At 45.7% G+C, this 25282-nt stretch overlaps 1 protein-coding gene across 7 annotated transcripts in view; it reads right to left on the bottom strand.

Moving 5' to 3' along the window:
- The window catches only part of PITPNM2 (phosphatidylinositol transfer protein membrane associated 2), a 177862-nt gene extending 154579 nt beyond the window's left edge, over nt 1-23283 (bottom strand). For all 7 annotated transcript variants that reach the window (XM_090063322.1, XM_090063329.1, XM_090063326.1 and 4 more), the window contains exons 1-2: nt 23046-23283; nt 5363-5462 (exon numbers count right to left, since the gene is read on the bottom strand). The gene's annotated coding sequence lies outside the window, so the exon portion shown is untranslated. The remainder of the gene's footprint in view (nt 1-5362; nt 5463-23045) is intronic.
- Between the last annotated feature and the right edge of the window lie 1999 nt (nt 23284-25282).

Below are 25282 nucleotides of genomic sequence, written 5' to 3'. Positions count from 1 at the left end.
CTTAACTGGCATCCACTTATATATATACAAATGCCCAGGACATTCCCACTGTACATAAGCGCACAATGCCATGTATAAGTGTTTGAAGAATTGTGTCTTTATGCTTTTTATTACAAGTGCCCTAATGCTAGGAATATCACCAAGTAAGCAGGAACTGCAGATGCTAAGCACCTTTAAATATAACAGGTCATGTATCTATGTCTGCAAATGTCAGTCCCATGTACCTAAACTAAATAATGGTCAGAAAGCAATGGGCTTATTTGTGATAGCCTTTTTTCCATTAAAGATTTTTCCCACAACAACCCAGCACAGTTGTTTTTCTTTGTTTCTTTTTAATTCCCAGCCCCATTTCTCCCCTCCCCACATTGGAATCAACATAACTTGAATTGGACAACGTGCGACCTTGCCAAGCCTCTATTTACAATGTCACAAACCACAAGGGAAGAATCTATTCAAGTTTTCCAGCTGGAATGGGAACCGTAGTAAAGAATGTGATTCCATTTTCACAGCCATGATATTTTACACATCAAAAGACGGAGGTTGGAGAAGGCAGAAGAGGAAGGTCTCAGTCCTGCAACTGAGTTCACAAAAACACACCCTGACATCGAAGACCTCACCAAAAGTCATGGAGTTTTTGCATGCACCAGTTAAAGCCTGTGACAATTTTCTAGGATCTGCTCTTGTTTTGCTTTTTTTCCCCTCCCTATATGTATAATTAAAAAATGCAGAAACCCATTTTCTGGTTCTTAAGCATTTGACTGTAACTAGTTCTGGAATTATTTCACCCTCGACCCTCCAAACAAGCATCCTAAATGAACAGGGCAAACAAACAAGACCAAACTTAAGTGCAGAAGCTCAGCCAAACATTAACAAAGACAAGCCAGACAAAAGCACACACATGAACAAGGTTCACATCTATATAAAGTTACTAGCAACAGGAAACTGCTGTCAGTTGATGCTGTGGTTAGAACCACACCAGCCAGTGTAGTCAGGTTTTTTCCTCCCAGTTACACTGTGCATCCAAACAGTTCCTCGTGTGTAGTACTTCGACTGTGACAATGACAAGGGAAATTAAACACACCCCCTTACTTCAACTACAGATTTAAAAATGCCAGTCCATGCCAAGGTCAAACACTTGTAAAACAAGCTTATTGTACCTTCCTGCTTACCTCTGCCCATGACAATGATCATACACAACTCAATTGGCACATAACTGACTCCCCTCACTCTGAGCGATTCCCCACTCACCTCTCTCCCCCACTAGTGCCCTCTTTCACCTCACCCGTCAGTGTAACCAGGTAGCTGCCACACTAACCCATAGCCTCTAAGTCAGGGGTGGGCAAAATGCGGCCTGCAGGCCAAATGTGGCCCGCCAAGCCATTCCATCCAGCCCGTGGGACCCCTAAAAAATTTAGAAAATTAATATTTATCTGCCCCTGGCTGCCTGTCATGTGGCCCTCGAAGGCTTGCCAAAACTCAGTAAGCGGCCCTCCACACAAAATAATTGCCCACCCCTGCTCTAAATGCCTTGAAATTTGCATCTCCTGCTGCTACCTCTCCAGATGGGGTTCCACTCCCTGCCAGTATAAACCGGGCTGTCACCCAACTCTCTAAAGTGTTATCACCCGAATCTAGTACTCATTATGTCACAAAATATTTCCTATGAAAGATGCTACATAAAAATAGATTGCATTGTATTGATCCGCTGAGTTGCGTTTAGGCTACTTGTAAAGTGGCCGACAATTCTTACGCCGCAGAATAGGGCTTTTGTTTAGTGCATGCCACTCAGAGTTGGATTCGATCCTGGTTTACCCCACGGCAAAGTCCCAGCTCTATATTGAGACAACTCGCTGTTGGGTCAGCTGGGACCACCTACACCCACTAGGGGCTGAGGCAGTGCACCTGAGAAGGTGGATGCTGCAGACGGGAAGGAGGATTGCAGCCGGAGGAGCCAGCATTATTTACACTTCCTTTTCCAAAGTGGGGTCTGTGCGTAGTCTAGTGAGGGATTCACTTTCTCAGAGTACAAGGGCTCTGTGCCCAGTTAGTCCTTCCCACCCCTGTGCCTGCCTCAGCCCATTTGCTGCGCAGCCCCATCCTCACCTAAATTACCCAGCTCCAAGTCCCAGCCCCTCCACACATCCTCTTCCAAGGGGAAGACGTTAAGTTTTGTTGATTCCAGTGTGGAAAGGGTTCACTTCCCCTCACTGCCACAGCCCAGAGAAGATTGAGAAAAAGGAAAAAGGAGGAAATGCATTCACTCAGGACAACTAGAAGCCACGGGGTGGGAAATAAAGGGACAGGTCTGGCTGCTGACACCACAGCCCCTGCTCACTCTCTCCCAGCAGCCTCTGCCCCTTAGCACGGGTGCTGCCCATCGCTGGCTTCATGCAGCTTCTGAGGTGCAATCCCAGAACTGGGCCCGGAGGCACCACACGCTAACAGGTGTTAGTGCCTCAGGCCCAGTTCCTGCAACCTCTGATGCATCTACATACCCAGGTGCTGGTTTCTCTCTGTTGGATGCTGAGCACTGCACCTCCCAGGAGCAACCCTTCTTATTTGCCCTGTCTGGCAGTCTGGGCATGAACAGATCTGGGACTACAGCAGCAGAAGCACTGCACAGGTGAAGCCCAGTGGGAAAACTCCCCAGTGCCTGCAGGCATTCTTCTTAGCTGTGGCCAGCACCAGTCAACCCTCTGTTTGTATGAATGCTATATTCACACACATGTTTTAAAGCCTGTTTTTCTCCCTTATGCGCTTCACCTGCTGATCCATTAGATGCTACATACTCCCCAGTGGTGTGTGCTGCACCATTTAGCTTGGCTGTGAGTAAAGGCAGCTTTTCTCACTCTATGAGTAAGTGACTCGAACCATTTTGCACCTGTCTTAGAGAAAAACACTCAGCCCTCTTGATATATTAATCCCCTCAGGCAAGGGAAAGGAATGAAACTAAGACCACAGGGCAAAATTAACTCTAAAGACAAGGAGAAACTGTACTCCATGTTCCTTTTGCTCACCATAGGTTTAGAAAATAATGTTCCTTTGCCTTTCACGGGTCTGGAAGGGAGCAAAGGTGCAGGAATTAGTAAACAGGGAACCCCAGACCTAGAGGAGGTGGGAGCAAAGCTAACACAGCCTGCTCCTGTCCTTTCTCCAGCACAGTGGAAGTCCCACTATGCCACCCACGCAACAGAGACTCAGGGATTCGCTCCTCAGGGCCTGGTGGCTAGGTATAGGAACCCAAGAGACAGTCTGGGCTCTGTATCCCTCCTCCCATGGATTTTCTAATAATACATTAGTAGAGGATACCAAATGGCTGCTGGTCTCCAGTGATTCCTGCCTGAGATGGAGCGAGACAATAAAAAGGACCAGATTTTGCTGTTGCTTACAACAGTGCACATTCAGGGTGTGGCTACAACATCAGTAATGCCCACTCTCATGACAAAATCATGGGACTCCTGATTTCCAAGTCAAATTAACTCTGACTCATGATCTCCTGATAAAAAGATCAAATCTCAGGATTTTTTCTTCTGGCATGTGTAGAGAGCATCAAGCTGGTAAGGCTGTGGAGGGGAAGAGGCAGGGGGAGAGGAAAGGGGCAGGGGGTGCAGCTCGAGGTCCCCACGGTGAGGGAGGAAATGGGGCAGGGACTGGGGTGAATGGGGCCTCAGGGCCAAGGCGAGTCATGCAATAGAGCAGTGGACGGCTGTCTGTCCATGTGCATGCGTCTGTCTGTGCATCTGCCCTTCACTCCCAAGCCACAGCCCCCCCAGTCCTGCTGCTGCCCCTCACTCCTGACCCGCAGTACCCTGCATCCTGCCAGGTTATGCAGGGAGCCCCCGCTCCCTAAGCTCCACACCCCCCACACACACCCACAGCCCCCCACACCTTCACAAATAACCCCCTGCCCACACATGCACACTTCCAAATAGCATCTCATGGTCTGCATTCAAATCTCTTGATTTTTATAAGTTTGTCTCAGAATTTTTGACACGGTGGGGTTGGGAATACTGCAACGTGCTGGCAGTGTGTCCCAGCAGGAGTGCCCCTAAGCACTTCTGACACCCCGGGTCCTGACTGCACACTCCAAACCTGGAAATCCTCTGGGGAGGCTGCTCCAGAGCAGTCCCCAGCAGCTCTTCCCAAGCACACCAGCAAATGAGGTTTACACTCATCTAGGTATAAAAGCAACTTGGAGCCCTTAGCCTACGTCATCACAACTAAAGATTTATTCACCTTTCCCCTGTTTCTTGATGCTCTTGAACACTGAATTTTAGTCCCTAACACCAGAGCATACCACAGAGGGCACAGTCGCTAGAGCTAAACACTGCAATAAAAGTTAGCCCTCGCAATCAAGGGAAGGCCACAGAGATGCAAGTTCTGAGGGCGGCGAGAACAATAAAACTGAAATCAAAACACCACACCCAGGAAGAGTACGGCTGAGTCCACGTCTACTGCAGATCTCCTGCTCCTCTGCTGATTCCTCGGGCAGATTTAGCCCCGCACTGCGCATTTCAAAAACAAACAGAAAGGCGGCTCACACCCAGCAAATACTCACTGGAAGTGTAGGAGGGACACTCCACGAGGTTAAAGCAGAATGTAATTGCAAAGTATTACACAATTATAAAAAGCACAAATTCTCTTCAGACTTCTAATTATTCAAACGGGGGGGAAGGCGAAATCTAGGCATCTGACTGCCTACCATTTATGCTGCTTACCTGGGGAATTAGGCATTTCAGTCAGCTTGGAAAATTAAAGTGAATCAGTCTCTACTTCATTTGGATTTTATTTATTTTTTGTATCAGCACAGTGTTGCATTCAGGATGCAAACTCCCATCTTTAAATCCAATTAAAACATATACAAATTCACTGGTTTTTTGAAAGGAAAAAGAAAAATCATGGAGCACAGAGACTTTCTCTTTAAGTGGATATTCCAAGTCTACATCTGGGGACTACCCAGCTTGTAGGATCTCTTTAAATCAATCCACTTTACAAACATCGTTGTTCTGGTGTGGTGTCTAAACAGAAGCAAAAACAGGTTTCTTATCATGAGTTCTCTTTCAAATGAGAGGAATAGCAACTAGTTACCCCCAAGTTCAGTCGACACAAGTCAATCAAGCCCTGTGACCACCAAGTATGGAAAACGGCTTCCCCTCAAAGACTTCCAAGCAGCCATACCTGACAGCCTCCATTTTACAGCCCTTCCTTTAAGCACCTGTTCAAGGGAAACATGAGCAGAAGTTAAGCCCCTTGATTCCAAGCGATGAGACGGTGCCTTTCTGAGTCATTTCCATTCTCCGTGGTAACATCTGAATAACGCTTTTTGATAAAACAGCAATTCAGCTGAACTGCTAGTACATACCTTAGGTATGAAATCTCTCTCGATGCTTCTGAATACAGGAGGGAGTCAAAGCAACATTGCTGAAATAGGATGTCAGTGTTGGTCCACATGTGTCAACAGCCTAGAGAAAATAAAACACACATACACTTAACAGCTGTGCCCATGGGAAATCAACAGCCAAAGAGAAGCCATGTTATTTCTACAGTTATGCCATGCTAATAGTTCCTGTGCAAACAACGCAAAGCTGTAACATTTTATAATTGTACATCATAGTTTTTTCTGCAGACATCCCTCTGGTATGTTAGATATTTAATACATGATGGTAGGCGGCAATGAGCACCTTAGGGATTTAGAGTGCGTTCCAAGCCATGAGTCACCATCCTCTCTAACTCATGGAAATTTAAAAGAAAAAAAAATGTAACGCACTGACCACTCTCATGTGTTTTCTCTGCGTAACATACCGTAATCACAAGCCCCCGTGCAAGCTTCCAGTGTGAGTGAGTGCACATTTAGCATGGATGTTGCTAAAAAAAATAATAATAAAATAAAACAAAACACATTGCAGCATTCTTCTTGAGCACCCCTGAGACTGGCCAGGGAAGCTTGCTTTAGGAGTAGAGAAACTGGGCCACATCAGTCTATCCATCATAGACTTCCATCCACAAAGCAGGAATAAGAATGACCCCTTTCTTCTCTCCCAGCTTCAGACTGCAACTGCTTGCCTCATCCTACCCCACAGCACTGCCTTTGCCAAAAGTGCTGAGAGAGGTCCAGCAAGAGCTTAATAAAACAACTGCATCCTAAGGAACTCATGTGGCTTGGCTGATTAAAGCAAGCAGTTCATCTATTCCTTTTTAAGAGATTCCTTTGAGCAGGCCTGTCAACACTACCCTTAACAACTGTGGAGTATTTTTTAATGCCAGCCCTAGTGCTGTGATTACTGGAACAGATCACACTCGGCTTTTCAGAACCTCATTCCACCAGCTTCTTATTTTTTTCCCCCCATTTCATGTTCATGCTCCTCCAGGTCCTTCCTTAATTTTGGCCTCATCTACAATTCTCTCGAGGAAAAGCCAACGCACAAGCATAAAAAAGCTCCCAGAAGTGGGAAGTCCAGCAGAGAGCACAGGAAACCCCCCCCCTGCAACCTCCCTTTTCACAGAAGACCAAACAGCCATGCAGCTTCAGAGGTGTGTGAGGCTGGGAGGTATCACAGCCAGGTATGCTGAGGAAAGGAAATGCCTTGATTCACCACAAAGTTTTACATCCCCACCCCACCCCCAAATCAACTAAACTCCTATTAAAGCTACCAAGGGGCAATAAAAACACCTCGTTCTCTTTCGTCAGGGAGGGCACCATGGGCCTTTCTGGCTCAAGGATTTGCAGCCTGCAGCTAGCTGCCCAAGTCAACTTATAAGGACTCAAGTGTCAAAGAGCAGTGTCTACATTTATATAATCCCCGTGTTACAGATTCACAGAAGTTTAGGGCTGGAAGGGACCTCCTTACGCTGCAGGAGAAACAGCTGCTGATAGCATCCATGCTTCACCGGCACACAGGCAGCAGGGGCAGAGGAGGCCTCCCCCGAGAACTCCTCTATGTCAAGCCCACGCTAAGGCAGGTGATGGCTTGGGACGTGTGCTGCCATGAGAGCAAGCTGCACGTGCCACAACACGTTTTGAACCAAAACCTGAATTGCAGGCTACGAGAAAGCACATCCAAGGCCGAGGCAATCTTGCCAAGCACTATGGCACTCCACCCCGGGGACCCAGAGGGGCCTGGTTGTGTTGAACTGACCTGGTGGTGAACAAGGCAATGATTCATACCTTGCCAAAATAAATTTGAAGCTGCACTTTCAAAGCTGCTTTCACATGCTTGCCCCAGTCAGAGTCACACTGGACAAGGATCAAGCATGAGGAATAGTTCAGGGCCATTAATCCCAGAGCCCTCACAGAGAGTGAGCACACAGTTTAGAAATATAGTTAGTCCACAAATGCTTATTAATCTGGCTGATTCACAAATGAGCAGGTCACAGTGAGCCCAAACGCCACTTCTGCTTTCCCGGGACAGGTGAAAGCCCTACACCAACAGGACAGAAAGTTATTTAGTTCAGATCAGAACCTTTTGTAATGCAATTGCGAGAAAACAGCCATGTAGACTTAGAAACCAAGCTGCCAATCCCCAAAACATGGCCTAGTGGTCAGACCATCAAAAGACCACAACCAAGGCAGTACTGAATGCTACTTCTGGTCCCACTCTGGATTCCCTTGGTAGTCTCAAGCAAGTCACCTGAGCTCAGCACTGCAGTTTCCTCACTTGCAGAGGTAAGATGATCATGAGCCTTAGGTGTTACAACATTTGTTTAAACACTCCCAGATATCCTGAAGAAAAGCACTATCATCTTTTGCCTTGGGACAGAAATTGGAGTTCAATTTCAAGTGCACAAAAGCAGCATGTTAGAATAGTTTCTATTAGTTAATAAAACTACCAGTACTGCATGCATAAAGTGTTGCATTTTTAACTGATTAGCATTATCTTTAGTTTGTGAATTAATTGATTGTTTCCGGTCAAAATAGGCCAGATTTCAATTAGACTTAGGTATATCTGAAAATCCCAGTTGGTATCTAAATATGTGAAATACTGACCCCAGCTCCTTTAAGGTTGTTTTTTTTAAGGGAATTAAGAGATCTCATGCTCTCCTACTTGCTGTTTTTCCCCCCCACAGACTGTAAAACAGTAGGACATTATGCTTTCCAATTTCCAGTTTTTCAAATGAATAAAGAAAATATCATATACAAACATTTTCTTTGCATCTGATCTAAACTGAAACCAAAAGTAATTAAGCCCAAGGTTTTCTGAACAAAGAAACTGAAAGTCCTGACATTTGGAAAAATGTAAACATGAGTATTTGCCTCACTGTAAAGACTGAAAATAAAAGATGTTTAAATGAGTACATGACATTGTAACAGAATTATAAAGCTTGGGCTGACATCAGAAGTCAGATGTGTTCCCCAGTTCTCCATCTGACTAAAACAGCTGTGCCATGTAATTGCAAGCTGAAGGCTCACTGAAGCAACTTCTCTTTTATTTAGATTATGCTTATGATTTGAGTTTAGGTTTTACCAGATTTTTTTAAAGTAAATTTGACATTGACAGGGGGGGAAAATGAATAAATCCACTTCAAATTAAAAACCATTATACACAGTATATCCACCCTGTAAACCTTAGGAAACACATACCCAGATGGTATCTTTTAAATATTCAGGCCTACAACCACTGGTCTTAATAGAGTTACACCATCTGCAAATTTCTGGGGGGAAAAAAGCCCAATAAAAGAAGCACAACACACACCCACCAAAAATGCTAAAAGAAGAAAACTCCCACACACAGTAAAAATGCTAAAAGAAGAAAGCTCCCAACAGGGCATGAGAGGTTTATTTTTCCCATCCAAAATATTTACAGACTCCACCGATTGCCTTTTAGGATTGAGTTCTTTATCTGAACTTTATTCTCAAGGACAGCTACCAGAACTGGGATTGCTCTGTACCTTCCTGGACGGAGCCCTTTGACAGCCCCATACATTTAAAATAGGTTTGGAAGCATCAGGAAACCGAGTCACGTGAGACGGATCAAAGCAGACTGGAGCTATTAGTAGACAAATTCATATGTAAATACATTTTGCAATAAGGATGAGGTGCCACCCGGCAGGTGGCGAGTGGCTCATTTTTAGCACAAACGCTGAAAACACTGCAGTACACTAATAGACCTGGCATTTATCTTTCCACAGAGGCAGATTAATTATAACATTCTTTCTTGCTGGCTTCTGAAGACCTGTCTGCTTAATCGAGGTGTTGTGCTTCAGTTGTCACAACTGTCACCGTAGAAGTACTTTTTATTGGAGGGATGGTGGTGTCCCCACACCAAACCTAGAGCAGACATGGCCAAAAATAACCTCAACCCAACACTTCAAGTCCCCAATTAAGAGCAGGGCCCTACACAAGACAGGGACAGGCCCTGGCCCAAGTAGCTTGCAATCTTCATACCCAAGAAAACCAAAAGGTGGTATGGGAAAGAGATGCAAAGGTGAAGTACGTCCAATATCAAGCAGCAGATCAGTGGCAATGCTAGGAGGAAAAATCAAGGTCTCCCAGTTCACGTTTGAGTCCCACCCACCAGGCAACACTACTAACAAGTTTACTCCTTAGTGAATCTGGCTTTTTCTTGCTTGAAGTGACACACCATAAATTCCAGTCCTCCCTTCTGTATTTAGCGGTCCCTAGGGTTTCTCTGGAGAAATCTGTGTCCCAGACCTTGCTTCCCTCCTCACTGGGAGCATTTTCAGCTCTGCTACAGCCCAGTGCAGTGAACAAACCACCCCTACCACCATGAATCAGCAGCTGTAAGTTATGTGCTACTATTTGATAACGAGGCAGGTCAACTAAAAAGCCTTGGTTTGGCTCTGTGAACTCACAAGAGTGGACACATCCTTTTGCAACGGGTAACTGAAAGCACTGCAGCTCTTACAGACTGCACACGATGAACAGCCTGGGCTCTAGCAATAAATGCTCTGTCATTCCCACTGATGCCCACAGTTTACAAGTACTGAGCATGTCCCATTTGCAAGCGTTGTTCTTCCCGTGTGGAGCATTCAAGCTGCACAGAAGGGCATTCCCCACATCTTGTCGGCCTCTCCGCTGGCCCTTCTGGGGCAACATCAGACTGCGAATAGTCAAGCTCTCGCCAAAAAAAAGGGAATAAATAAATCCAAAAGCAAGGAGCTCTGAACATCTGGTATTCTGGGCAGCAGAACTCCCCAGCAAAAAAACAAAACAAAAGGGGGGTCCACAAACTAAATGTAGCAATCAACACAGAAATGACATGTGCACAGAAAGGGACTTAGTCAGTCCTCGACATCCCTAATGCCACTGCTCCCTGCCAGTACTTTGGTCACAGCTTTAAAAACCAGGTGTGGGGACCCCTTGGGTTGGCTGGACAGTAGGCTGACCCCTCCAGAAGCTGCAAAGGGAAGTGAAAGGGAGAAGTGCTAAGTACTGGCAAGCCACTGAGCAGCTTGGGGGTTGGGGAAGAGGAACTCTTGCAGCAAAGCAACCTTGTGGTCCAGGTCCCGCGCTCTGCCCTCTCGGCAGTGACAACCGCTGACCCCAAGGGAGTTACTGCACTTCCGAGCAGGGATATAAACGGGTCCCCAGACTCATCAGGACAATCACGAACAAGAGGCTGCTAGTCCCTTGCTGGCTGTCAGGGTGAGATCACTCGGAGGGCAATCACATTAACACAGGGCTCTCACCCCAGATCCTGGCCCAGGGATTCCCTGTCCTCACTTTGCTTGGGGAAGGAAGCAGCCTGTGGGAGGGTGAGAAGAGTTCTCACCCTGGCTCAGCTCCAGAGCAGAGATGTCATCCAGGGACAGCTCTCGGACTGTGCAATACTTCTAACCACACTCAGCCTTTGCATGACACTTTTGCTCTCAAAGCTCCCCAGCAAGCATTAACACTTCCAGCAAGTTTGCACACCTTCCCGACGGAGAAATGGAGGCAGGAAGAGCAGGACTGTCTGTCTGCAAGGTCAGCCATGAAGTCTGTGGCAAACTGAGGTTTGAAAGCCTTGAAATCCTGCCTCCCAGCACTCAGAGCACTTCTCCAGGCCCCATGCTATTCACCTGCCCCAAGCCAAGCTTATGCCTGGTTCCAAGGAGACATCCCCATGGTGCCACCTCTGCAAGACACTGACAACTAGACTTTTAAAAGCTGTCTGGCAGCTGAATCCCCACTGTTGCAGGTCAGGGGGACCAAGGGACCTACCTACCCCTCACAAATCTGGCTTTGTGTTCCTTCATATTCTGCAGACCCCAGCAGCACTCAAAACGGCTCGGCCTCTTGTCTCCTAACAAAGTTCCCAGGCAGCCTTGCACTGTTCATACAAGGCAGGAAGGGCTCATATTTAACATTACAACACACGGCAGTGAGAGCATGTTACAAATTGTGGCCAGTCGGCCTGCTCTAAAGCAAGGCTAGATAAAACCCCACCTTTCAAAAAGCCTATTGCCTCTACAGCCGTGGCCCCAGCCTGTTACAGAACCACAGCCACTGCTTCACAAGGGCCTGGCATTCAAGCAGGCCGCCTTTAGACTCAGACCCGGGAAGGGGCTCTCACGGGAGTCTCCGCTGTTCTGTAGGGCTGACGTGAACCCAGCAATGGAGAGAGCTGCCTTCTTGGTGGATGGGAGCTCTGCATTTCTGCTCCCTAAAGAAACCTCATGTCTTATGCATAAGAATGCTACCGCCCTTGTATATATTTCTAAGACATGCCTCTGGCTGGTTCGATGCAACCCCCTCTCAAGAAGGTTTCTTTTCATTTGACATCTATTTAATCTGCTGATTTTCTTTTAACTACTTCCTAAGCATTATCCCTGGCTTGGTCTCTTTACAGCAAACAAACTCCCCATCAGCTCCACCTCTCCCCCTTTCCTCCAACTACTTGTGGCAATTTGAGCAGAAAAAGTCATTACTGAGCTACAGCACTTCAGCTGGAATAAGACATCTCAGAAAACATTTGATCAGGGCTTGACTGAGAAAGGAAAGAAAGATTGTTTGGGTTTAAATTACACACTGAAAGAAGGCTTTACAATCCATCCGCGGGCCTTGATGGAAACCTCTCTGTGTAGATGAAACCCACCATTCATAATAAAGGTACAAAGCTTAATATTATTCTCCATTTTATCCAAACTGATCAGTGATGAGCCCCACAGAACAGCATTTTACATAGCAGCATCAACACAGCAGCTCCACAGTAATGATTAAAAATATTTACAGATTACCTCATTGATTGCGGGGTTCTGCTTTTTGACCATCTGGTTAGTGGGGAATTTAAAAGGGGTTTCAAGCAGGGTTTTTTTTCCAAGTGGGTTCCTGCACAGTGTTTAGAGCTTGCGGCATACCTAAACCAGGCTCAGAGGGAAATTTTTAATCCTTAAACATGAAAGAACTGTCATTTACAAATTTCATCTCGATTTTAGTTGGGGGTTTTTGTTTTTTTTAAATCAACATATTTACTCATTTCCTTAATGGAAAAAGGTGTTCCCCACACCTACCAAACTAGCAGAATGCATCAGTTGAACAGAAGCATCTCATTTTAATGCAGCAAATAGTGTCACCCCTTTTGAAAACCAGTGAGTCAAATGGAAACATGCTACTCAGGTTTTGCATGATTTGCTTGCTTTCAGTATTTTATAGATGCAGAAACTTACAGAAACCTTCTTCGCATGCCTGCTCCTCAGTAGAATACTTCAGGTAACTTAAAAACATTGGGCCTCTATGATCTATCATTTGTATTGCTCCTGGCAGACCGTATCTGAACACTAGGCCACTGTTCAAAGCACTGGACAAGTAGAGATAACAAACAAGATAAATTAGAAAGTAAGCCTAGAAATAAGACAGTCAAGACTCGTTGTAGAGATTATATCTTTTATTAGACCAACTAGATTTTTGCAAAAAAAAAAAAAAAAATGCTTTTTCCTCTAGGCCAATACTGCTACAACCCAGATACCTAGAAATAGGACAAGCATGGGAGCTACAAACAACAACTTTCCATTGGCTGTGATAAAGCTATATTGGCCTTGTCATGCAACAGAACTAATGCTTTAGAGTCCCATCTCCCCTTTCCCTAATTCATCCCATGCTTACCTAGATCCCGTTTCAGATATTTAGAAATCCTGAACACCACTCGTCCCATGAGCACCCAAGTCCACCCAAATCTGGGCCCATTTTAAACCATTTGTAATATGAATGAATCATTGTGACCTCAGACCTTTGGTCACTGTCCATCCATGATGAGTTGCGAGCCACCCAAATTTCCATTACCAGCAACACTACCATTAGAGATGCTGACCTTGGGTTTCCAAGTGAGATTCGCATTCTCTTTACAACATACAGTAAGTAGTGTGTGGTCGTACTTTAAAAACCAGCCCCTGCTGCTCTTTAATAGCAGCTCATAGGTGAAAAAGAAAACAGTAGCACCAGACTGGTAGGAAGCTTGCTTAAAAATGGGATTTATTCCTGAAAACAAACAGCTTTAGCAGTACTTACATCACGGTTTAATCATATCAAAAGCTTTCTTACCTAAAATACTGTGCCGCTGACATCTTTGCTAAAAGAGCTTTGAAATATTTACTTGAACTATAACTAGCCAGATTAGCCTGTGTTATCAGAAGGAATATTTTGCCAATCAATGGATCATGAAGAAAAAGCACACAGAACCATAAAAATGAGGGTTGGAAGGGACCTCAGGAGGTCATCTAGTCCAACCCCTGCTCAGAGCAGGAACATCTCCAATTTTAACCCTGATTTTCATCACTAACATAGAGGTGTAGACACCATTATACAAAGACAAGGGCAGTGGGTGTGGCATGAAAACCCGAACAAAAAGACAGGGAAGGAACTGTATGGCATCCCTGCATGTTCTCCTGAAGGGTTTGATAACAGTATAACTACACTAGGCAGAAAAAAAATGACTGACATTTACAAGTTTACGGCGAGACCTCTTGAAGTACTTAGTTGGAATATTACAATGCAGGTCTCTGAGAAGCAGCTGTAAAATTGACATTATGGGATTCCAGGTTCACGCTCTTGGTTATTCCAGATCTGTTTATAAGTTTAAAAAAAAATAAAATTATATAGTTCTTGTAAGCACTGTTGCTACAAATGGATCTGGGCTCTGAAAGCCAAGATATGCTCTGCCTCCTAAACCATCAGCAGGCAAAGCAGTCTGCCAGTACAGCTTATCTGACAATTCTGTTGATGATACATAGGATAAAGCAGAACCCTCCCTGTTCTTCAGCTCTACATTGCTAACAGGGAGCAAAAAAAAAACAAAAAAAAAAACGACTTTTGTCAGTAATGCAATCAAATATGGCTCAAAGGCATGCAAAAATGATGAACAGGTGCTGGTAGGAGGGTGCTGTTTTTTTGGTTTATTATTGTTGTTGGGGGTTTTTTGTTTTGTTTTGTTTTGTTTTTAATACAGCCATGTTTTAGACCATAAGACTGCTTTAATGCTGGTCTTTTAATATTATTCCTGTGAGATGGAGTATAATGAAAGGGGGCTCAATTTGGGGGGGGGGAACAAAGAACAGCTGAAAACCCTTCAGGTGCTCCCTGAATAGAAGTCTGCCCCGGAGAATACCACCGGTGCTTACATGGGCCATGTTCGGCTCCCTTCATTTCCACAGCCTGGCTGAAAACATGACGACAGAGGACAGAACTGGGCCCGGTTCATCGCTGCCAGAGAGGTAAGCACATGCCCTGGAATGACAGCTTTTGAAATATATTCCTGTACCCAGAACTTGGCAGTGTCATTCCCTACCAAAGGAAAAACTGCAGAAGGAAGATCGTAACGCAGGACACTGTAGCTTGCAGGGTTTTCTATCTGAGGACAGCAGGGCTCTCCTCCCTAAACTTACGTGCAACTCAGTAACTGTGCACAATGTGGACTGGGTGTAGAGCCCCTGGATTTGTACACGTCCTTACACTCTCCCCTGGGGACTCCCCAGTAGCTGTTGGAAACAGCTCCAAGCATAAGACGATGCTAGAAAGGAATGCCCTCATCATGTGCTCTCCCCACCCCTAGAGCCCAAATCTGACATGCCAACAGCTGGCACAGACTGGGATGGGGAGGTTGGGGTGGGGGAATAAAAATACAGCAGCTGGTACAGCTCCTTGATGACGTCCACTGTGTCCAGCACTTTGAATAAAACACACCCATAAAACAGACTGAGCAGTTTCCATTACAGAATAGCTTTAATAACCTAACCGGTGCTATTAAGCTATGATTTAATGCATCTCTGATACAGCTAGATGGAAAAGTGAGCTTTTACCGTAACAGGCTTTCTTCCTTTTCAAGCCACAATACTGTATTTCCAAGGCCCTGATCCAAATACCATTACGTTGTTAACTGGATGAGCAGCGTGTCAAATAGAGCTCCCAAAGTGGGCATCTGAGTATGCAATGAGTTAAAAACCTGTTCTTTTCACTAAATTAAAATGACAGAGTACATGTGTAACATTAGAGCAACAGCTCACAACAATGGGAGCTACATTAGAAAGGATAACACTTCAGTTAGGTTTGCCCAAATGCATTCCTGTGTGACAGTTATTGTGTGTTAAATATATGCCTGTTATTGAAATACGTATTTATGGAAGTTTATGCAAGAGAGAATGAGTTTTAAGGATCATTTTGTAGGCACAAAATGGACACATTAAAAACTGTTTACCACACGTAACAGTAAAGTTAGATATCATGTTTTATAGCTCAAATAAAAGTAAAATAAAAACCAGCAATAAAGTCAACTAATGTCTCCTGACAGCCTGAATAAATGATAACCTGAAAAAGAAAAAAAAACAAAAGACAAAAACCATGATGCCCATACTGTTCACACTGCTGGGATTACAGGATGGATAGGATTGTGTCCCCAGTGACTTGTCTTCCAAACCGAAATCCAAGCCTCAGGTAGGAATGAGGACACCCACGCACACTCATGAGAACAAGTGCAGTCTGACCCACAGGAAGGTAGCGTCTCTCCCTGGCTACTCTACAGACTCACTGTGTGATGCTTAACAAATCATTTAATCTCCCTGTACCTTGGTTTGCCTGCAAGGTGAGGACAATCCTCTAGCCTCATTTGTAAAGAGCCTTGAGCTCAGATGAAAAGCACTATAGCAGGGAGAAGGGTTATTATTTATATGCTCATATACATGCACTTGTTTTTCCCCTTATACTTTTCCATCTTGTTTTCTGAGCTGCTCCTTAGCTAGTTACATGTACACCCAGAAACATTCCCCTTATTATGTAAAGTTAGTTCAAGTGTGTGAAATTTCTACTACAGATGAAGGAAGCCACAAAACATAGCTATGGTCAGGCTAGGACGGGGTGGGCAAAATGCGGCCCAGGGGCTGGATGCAGCTCGCCAGGCCATTCTATCTGGCCCATGGGGCCCTTACAAAATTTATGTTAATCTGCCCTGGGTTGCCTGTCATGCGGCCCTCGATGGCTTGCCAAAACTCAGTAAGAGGCCCTTTGCCCAAAACAATTGCCCACCCCTGGGCTAGGAAATTATAAATACAGGTCACACAGACCTGCAGAGCAAAGTGTTTCCAGATGCAGAATCTGGCTAGAAAATATTGAAAAACAAAATAAGGCTCCATAGTCTTCTGCCACTCAGAAGAAAACAACCCACTCAGTTAAAGAGACAGCTAAACAGCTTGGGAGTGCCTACAATTGGTTCTGAACCTGAGATGCAGCAAAAAGATGTAAATATTTGGATTCCAATTTCATCTGACATGATAAGCAAAATATCTACCTTCTAGTTCCTTTAAAAAAAAAAAGGAAGAGTAGCATTAAGGTAAGTAAACCACCCACATATAGAAAATTATTCTACACTGTGCCTTTCCTCTAAATTATTCTACACTGTGCCTTTCCTCTAAAAGGAGAATCCTTAGATTACCCAAGACTACTGACAATACACCCCCCCCAGAAAATATGTCCATGCGATATCTATTCCAAACTCCAGGAGACTCCACCAGGAGCAGAAGTGGACCTGAACTATAAACTCACATGCAAGGGCAGAGTATTATTCTTTACGTTCAGAGATGGCCCCCGCCCTGCAAGCTCTCCCAAGAAGTCATAAGTCATTGACTTCAACTCAGATCAGCAGAAAAAAAGGTGACTCACTGAGCCTCGAACTAGATTCCTAATGACTAGCCAATTGAGAGACACTGTGCATGCAGAAGGTTATTTCACCATGGCTGTACTATAAAAACCTGCAATCCTTCAATACCCCATAAGGGAATTAAGTCCTTATAACACATACAAGGACCAGCAAGGACCAGTGTCCTTCATGCCTGCAGATAACGAGACCCCCCGGTCAAGGGCTAAGATGCGTCAAAGCCCTCAGTATGCTGCTGCTCTGGCATGTTCCTGCTCCCTAACCATGGTACCACACTGGCAGAAGAGACTGCCTTTTGAGGCCTGTGCTCGGCAGGTTAAGTCAACTAATTTACTTAAATAACTATTCTGAAGCTAAGGATTTGTTACGTAACCACCAGCAGTCCAAACAAATGACAGTTAACTCTCCTATCCATTACATTAGTTGCACTCACCATAATGAATTGCAAAACTCTAAGCTCTTAATTAATGAGGGTCTCGGTTAAAACTGGAAGGCTGAGATGCACCTTTCTGGGTTGCTACGGCTATATCTCCTGTCCAAATGCTACTTTACCTGTTGACAACAAGACTTACAGACTATCTATACAAATGTATTCCACAGAAACACGATGTACATGGTCCTAGCTAAGGAGCAGAGCTGAACTGCACAAGGTACTGGGCGTGGGGGGGTGAAATTAGTGGTGACCATCGTTCCTTGTGTTATTCAAGTTATGTCTTCATTGTCTAAATGCTCTTCCTCCCCTGTGGAGATAATAATTAGAAAATCTCCTGTTAGGAACGTCATGGCTGTTCTCCTAGTAGGAACGTCATTCCTGAGCCCAGCTGTCCAAACACAACTCCAGCCTGAACTGCAGAAGCGTCACAGATTCCAAACTATCCAGGATACCAGACTCCTTACATTTTTCTCCTTGTGGATACTAAGATGGCCAGTAATAACTAAAGTTTCCTGACTTCATAGGCTCGTCAGGCCCGACTGAGCCAAACATTTTTGGCTGCTGCATCAGAGGTGGAACAATCCAGAAAGAGCTGATCTGAAACCCTTGAGCTCCAGCTTAGTTGGGACAAAATGTAGAAACTGAGGCCCTCACTACACATGGTCATTAAAAGAGTCCAAAGTACAGGTAGCTCTGGCCACATTCCAGGTCAGACCATTATATTTTATCCGTTTGGTTTTATTTGGCTAAAATATTCTTCTTCTCTTTGTCTTCCTTAACTGTTTTATAGCAGCACACTATCAAAGGACTGGCATGCTCTATCCCCAGGAGGGGTGCAAGTCACCAGCAGCTGAAGCAATACATTCCTATCTAAACCTATCTAAACCCAAAGGGATGTTGTGAAATCTAGTGATCAGTTAAGGGTTTTCAAATTCCTCAAGATCCTTGAATGAAGAGGCTCTATCTATAAGGGCAAATGCAAGCAGCAATGATTGCACAGCACCCCTCACTGCTGCCCTTTGTTTGTCAGATGCCACAGATGGGAGGGACTGCAATGAGAAAAGCAAGAGGCAATGAAGCGCGTCTGTAAAATGGGCCTTCAGTAAAACCCAGCAGAATCTTCCTGCAGAGATTTCCTTAGGTATTCCCAGTGTTATCTCTGTGTTTATTAGATTCTTCCTCCTTTGCACTGATTGACCCTTGCAGATGCATTTTCAGGCTTAGTCACCTTGTTCTCTGAGGCTCACCACCACCACAGTCCTTTCATCCATTCATCAGTGGATGTACCTTGCCCGTGGGCAGACAGTGATCACAACAGCTATAAACCAGTCCCAGCCCCAATCCTTTGTCCCTCTATGGACTGCAAAGAGGGTCTAGGCTCCCAACACTTTTAGATCTTGTTAACAAAACTTTTCCAAGCCCAGAATTCAGCTTGAGTTTCCTTTAAATAGAAACAATAATGCCACTCCTTGTCTGTACAAGCCAGCTTCAAAATTAATTCAAAGGAAAAAAAAAAAAAAGAAAGTTCTTCAGAACTCAGAGAAAATGGCTATTGGACAGGAAAACTGGTTACTGAAATGTAATTAAAATAAAGAACACATTTTCTTGCTTGGCAAATTAAACATAAGGTCAAGAAAAAATAAAGATTTTTTTTCCTCCACCGGAAGAGAACAACCACTAAAGGAGAAGACACTTGAAAGGAAAAAAACAATCACTTGTCAATGACTATTTCCCAGTGGATTGTCCTGGTCTTCAAACAAGTTATTACTAGGAGCCTGTGAGAATTCAATGTGTGACACTATGTTATACAACTTTCAGAAGTGAAATAGCAGCTACCACTCATACAACCCACTAATTATCCTGTAGCTCTTCAATTGTGTGGTCATAAAACCATTTGTTTAAAATACTAGCTTACAGCTAGTTAGCTATATTATGTTGATGCCATAAGAAATAACAGCAATACAATGTCTGTACTCTAGTAAATAATAATAATAAACATCCCGTCTTCATCCAACTGAATGAGTCCTTTCTATAAATGTTGCCAGGAAGAGGTGAAGCTATTTAAGATAGAAAATCTGAGAAGCAAGGAAGATTTCCAATTAGAGAGACAAAGTCTTGCATTGATTGAATACAAAGGAAACCCACTTTCACTGGCAACTTTTAAAAATTCCTCAACAATTTAGAACAAAATCCTCCTAAACTGGTTGCTGTCAACTAAAATTAGGAATCACATAGAACTCCCACATACCAGATGGTAAATCACAATAAACGTTTGGGCTGTTAGATGCACAACAGTGATGAACGCATTAAAATACACTGTCAGAAGCAAACCCAAAATAAACTAGATCTTTTAATCAGAAGTAGTCCTTTCAGTAAAAGACACTTGTCAAATTAACCAGAAATTAACCCTAATCCAAAGATCATACTCTTAAGCCTTCATTCTAACTCTTGCTACCCGAGGGAGTTTGTACACATCATGTTTTTTGTCCTTTTTGTGCTCCAACAGCGTGACTGTTTGCACAAGCAGGTTTTCCAGACTCTTTAAAAGTCTTTCTGGTGCACTGAAGTAAAACTCCTCAGACGTGGTTTAGTTTGGATGCAATTCAGGAGCTACTAATGACTTCAGTAGGAGGCAAGGCACAGTGGTACCTTATAGAGTTACACAAGTATAAGAGTTACTATACAACTAATAGGTGATTTGGACACAAGTGCATGCAGCCCATTCCCATTCAACTAACCACTTAAAAACATGCTTGACTTCCACTGGTTTCAATGGGCCAGAAGCACATTCTTGCGTGCTCTGCAGGGTCGCATCCAAACACTCAACTGAGTTTACTGAAATCAATGAAAAGGCTCCCATTAACTTCAAGGAGCTTTGGGACCACCTCAGCATTATGCAACCTTTTCCCACCTACTTATCTAGACATTAATTTCCTCCTTCTATTTTTCAAGTTACTTTAAAAAAATGTTGTTAAGAGACCACGGAGTCATTTGCTCAAATAATTCTTGTTTCTTGAACACGCATGCAAAAAGTGATATTAAAAAGATAAACAGCTGCTACCGTATGCTGTTAAAATGGCAACAAAAGCATCTAAGGGCCATAAAGGGAATAGGAAGGGAATTGTGAATTTTATTCACAAAGACAGCCTAGTATGCATCCATTTGTTATGTTGGTATCAACCGTACTTTAATTAAAAGTTAGTTATTGGAAACTGAAATATGATTTATGTAAAATAAGTGCCCAGTGAGGCTCTGCTGTATTTATTAAAGACAAGAAACATAACAAGGCCTATTTTGAACCCCAAGGCTCAGTCATGTGCTCGCAACTCGCTCTCAGAGATGCTATCACAACCAAAGGATGCCAGAAGTACCCTAAAGAAGCATTCCAATGTAAAACAGCAAGCTAAGACTCGTCAGTGCCTTTTCTTTCATGCTTAGCTAATCTTCTCCTTATATTTCATGCAAGGCTTTTCAGCTATCCAGCAGCTCAGGGACAAGTCTGCAAGCTGGTCAACCACTGGCCATGCAAAAATCTACTGAACATATCAGGTCTGCATGAGGGTGGCTGGTGGTGGGAGTGCCCCCTTCTGTCCTTCTGCAGACTACTATGAGAGACCGAGGAAAAGAAATCCAGAGGCTAGCACTGGCTTTTGCAACACCATCAATCTTTGTACATAACTCTGGACCACAAAACGGTCATGTAAACCTAAACTGTGTGTTACAAATGCACCACGAGAGAAAGGACTGGAGTGAAATGGGGATTATCAAGTAATACAGGGATGAAGAAGCTTATGAATCCATGCGTATTTAACTACAACATTTTCCCAGCACAAGTTAAGTACTGAAGTCTCAGGCCCTGCAAAGACTTGGCCACTTGCATAGTCCCACTAAGCTCCTCACATGCATACATAAATTATTGAAGACTGGGGGGTTTTCTTGTGCTGTACAGCAAAACCACAACTCTGCACCACTCCTAACTCTGGAGAGGACCGACAGCAGTTTTCATTCTAGTGCATAATGAAAAAAAAACAACAAACAGGCACTTTCTTTTTAATTCACCCATTTCACATTTACAAAGCTTGTATTAAAAAGTCATGCATAAAGCAAAAATAGGATTAAAGGAAATAGACTTGTCTTGGAGCCTGCCTAGCTCTGCAGACAACTGGGCTCTGAATCAAGAGACAGAGTCCATCGCTGCCTTTGCAACAGATGCACTGTGCCATCCTGAACAAGTCCTTTCACCTGGCTGTGCCTCGCTTTCCCCATCTACTCCATGGGGATGGGATACAGGCCCTTTTCATGATATCAGGATGAAAAGCGCTGTGTGAATACGATTGTTAGTGCAATGGCACATGCCGTCCATGGGGAGGATGCACTCACCGCTCCAGAACCTACTCCCAAACTCTCCCAATAACCAGAGTACAACTGGTCTAGCCCTCTTAGCCTCTGGACAGCAGATGGAGATGGAGAAAAGAGCACCTAGCATCAGCCTTATGGGCTACTCTCCTCAAAAAGGCTCGTAGAGACTTTCCCAACAGACCAATAGCAGAAAAATCATATCCCTGTCATCTCCCAGGGGGAACTTGGCAGATTTCCTGAGTGATTTCTTCCATCCCACGCGGACGGCTTGAGCTGAAGCCACCATCATTCATTGCCCCTTTTACATATTAGGTGACCCCAACTGGAGCTCTCATCTCTGTTCTTAGTAGACGAGTGCCCACATCACAAAAGACACGGACAACATGATTTGGCTCTGGCAGCCGAGGGCTGAGATCAAACTGACACTGAGGCATAGCCGTCCTGTCATGGCTAGAAGCAACCTCTCCAGGCCGGAGTGGGAAGCAGGAGTGCGGCTGCCTGGGCTGCGGACTGACACAACAAGCAAACAAAACCAGAGCAAAGCAAACAACCTAAGCCCAGGACTTGCAAATGAAGTTTGAAGGGGAATACGGGAAACAGGAAACCATCCACAAACTGCCCTGCGCCAGGGACGGTTTAAACAGGGACCACAGGTGCCCATCCCACTCCTCGGAAAAGCTTTTGTGACCTTTGTCCCTGCAGGTTCTGGCTCCTACGTCCTGCCCTCCCCACCATCTCCCTTCCTCTCCCTCCCACCTCTCTCAGGCCAGTCACTCACTCCCCCGCTGCCCCGCTGCTCGCCCGGGGTCAGGAAACCTCAGCTTTCTCTCCCGCTCTTTCTTTTAACACACACACTTTCTCTCTAAATATATTCTTTCAGATACACGCTCTCTCTCTGCCCCTATATAGTCTCTCCCTATATACAGATACAGGGAGAGAACATATGCATATGTTCTCTCTCTGTATTTCCCACATCCCTTCCTCCGTGTATAGTCTCTCTCTCTTTATAGTCTCTATATAGAGAGAATATAGTGACTACATACATACATACATACACACAGCTATATTCTGTCTATATATAGTTTCTCTCTATATATATACGTATATACACACACACACACATATATCTCGCCCCTCTCCCCAGGTAGAGTCTCTCTGTGCGCGCGCGCACATACCGGCACACGGTGCAGCCGCACACACCTCTGGCGCGGGGCCGGGGCCGGGGCCGCCCACCCGCAGGTCCCGCTGCGCAGCGGCGCGGCCGAGGCCGAGGCCGGAGCAGGTGCCGCCGCCGCCGCCGCCGCCCCCAGCCCCGGGGAAGGCGTCTCCTCAGCAGACCCCCGCGCGGGGAAACTGAGGCAGGCGCCCGGCCGCAGGCGCTGGCTCCGGCTCCGGCGCGCGCCTGCCCGGCGGGGGCGGGGCGGGGCCGGGCGCGGGGGCGGGGCTCCGCCGGGCCCGGGCAGCGCCGCCGCCGCGCCGCAACGCGCGCGCCCTGCAGCCCTCTCACACCCGCCCTCCTGCTGCCCCACAGGCGGCCCTGTCCCCCGCGCAACCCCGCCGCACGTGGGGAAACTGAGGCACAGCGGCAGTTTCCGCCCAGCCCCAGGGCTGGAGCCCACCACTGCCCCAGACCCAGCTGTCCCCTGCAGCCCGGGCATCGGCCGCCCCTGGGCTCCAGGCGACGGGCAGGGCAGCCGCTCCCTCTCACCGGCGAGCTCGGAGCCTGTGGCCGGGCCTGCTGCACCCCCCCGGAGGAGGCCTGGGGCTGTAGCTGGCTGTGCTGATGGATGTCCCGTGAGGTCCCCAGCGGGGCTGGGAGACCCTTGTGCGATCCCCTGGGCAGGGGGGAGATGCACCTTGAGACAAAATCAGAGAGTGTGCAAGCTTTGGGCAACCCAGATTCGCTTCGCCAGATGCTGCCGTGCAGACGTGTCCCTGGGCTCCGGGGTAGTTCTTCCCTGCAGCATTGGCATGTTCATTTTCTTTCCCTGATGCCAGGGCCGGTGAAATTTAACTCCAAGAAGTGAAAGCAAAAGGCTGGTCTCCCGCACCTCATTTCTCCGTCACACCCAGCCCCCCGGTCAGCAGCAGGAAGACTGACACTTTGTTTTAGTCCCACCTCTGTCATGGCCAGGTACTGAGGCGGGCTGGGCCCCATCCTCACACCCTCAGCACCCACTCTGGGACAATCGCACTGCAACGGTCACATCCATAGCCAGGCTGCAGACCCTTGTCTCTTTACTTGCTTTGCAAGGGTCCCATCTGCTTAGAACGCTATATCAGTCCTAAGACATGCAACATACTTCAAAAGTTGCAAGTGAAGTAACAGGACGGCAGGACAGGAGAGGGGGTTGACAGCAAGAATCTGACACAGCTCTGGTCCTAATGTTTTTAAGCGCTCTGTTCTTGTTTCTTTCCATTGCCATCTTGCAACTTCTAGTTTGAGAACAGATTTTCATTCTCTGCACTTGGTCGAGCAGGGACCTAATGTGCTACCCGCTTTGCTTTACTAATACACTGTCATCTGGGCAGCAGTTGAGAGGCAGGATCCAGCACCACAAGCGAGGTAGACAGATCTGCGCAAGGAAACAGACAGAAAAGAACGATGCACTTGAAACTGGTGATTTCTCCAGGTGGAGAATATGGAAATTATTGTAATATTTTGATGAATAATGGGTGTGACTCGGTTGATTCGTGCCTGTTGGTTGCTTTCCTCTGGCTGTGAAGACATCAGTTCTTCCTTGAGAGTAGGTGAGAAAGAAGGAACCATCAAGGACTGTATGTTTGAATGGGGAATTCCAGAGAGGCAGTGCTGGCAATAATACTCTAAAAGAGAGCAGCTTAAACTTCCCTATGGAACAGAAGAGGGAAAACTGGAGAGGACAAGGGGGCTAAGGTGTTGCTGTCTGGGCTTAAGAATTGTATGAGATGAAACGGATCCCAGGAGATCACGCAGCACATCCAGTACTTGCTCCTGCTTCTGTGAATTCTGCCTTGAGTTCATCTTGGCCAGGCTAAGGGCTCTGCATACTGTCTCCACTTGGCTAATAAATGCCAGTTTGTTTGGAACAGCTGACTGTGTCGCTGCAACTACTACTAGTTGCCTTACTTCCCTTGAAGGGTAAATTCCCATCAGCGGTTGAACTAATCTGGACCTACTGGTAGAGTCCTGGAGGCAATGGGACTGCTGTAACCCAAATGTCCAGGCTTGGAGCTAAAGGAGCAGTGGGCCTTACCTTATAAAGAAGTGATGCCAGAAGCTGGTTTAAAGGGCTGCTCAAGGCTGAGGACTTGAGCAAAACCTGGTAAATCCAGGACATTGGTCAGTTCCTCCCACATCTAAAGTGTGATGGAGACGTAGGAGGAATTGCAAAGGGGCAAAAACTAAAGCTATGCTTAGAAAGAACGCGAA

Source organism: Crocodylus siamensis, chromosome 9, assembly GCF_052110815.1.
Source record: "Crocodylus siamensis isolate JL-2025a chromosome 9, ASM5211081v1, whole genome shotgun sequence".
Lineage (NCBI taxonomy): Eukaryota > Metazoa > Chordata > Crocodylia > Crocodylidae > Crocodylus > Crocodylus siamensis.
This window is presented reverse-complemented; position numbering and strand designations above follow the sequence as displayed.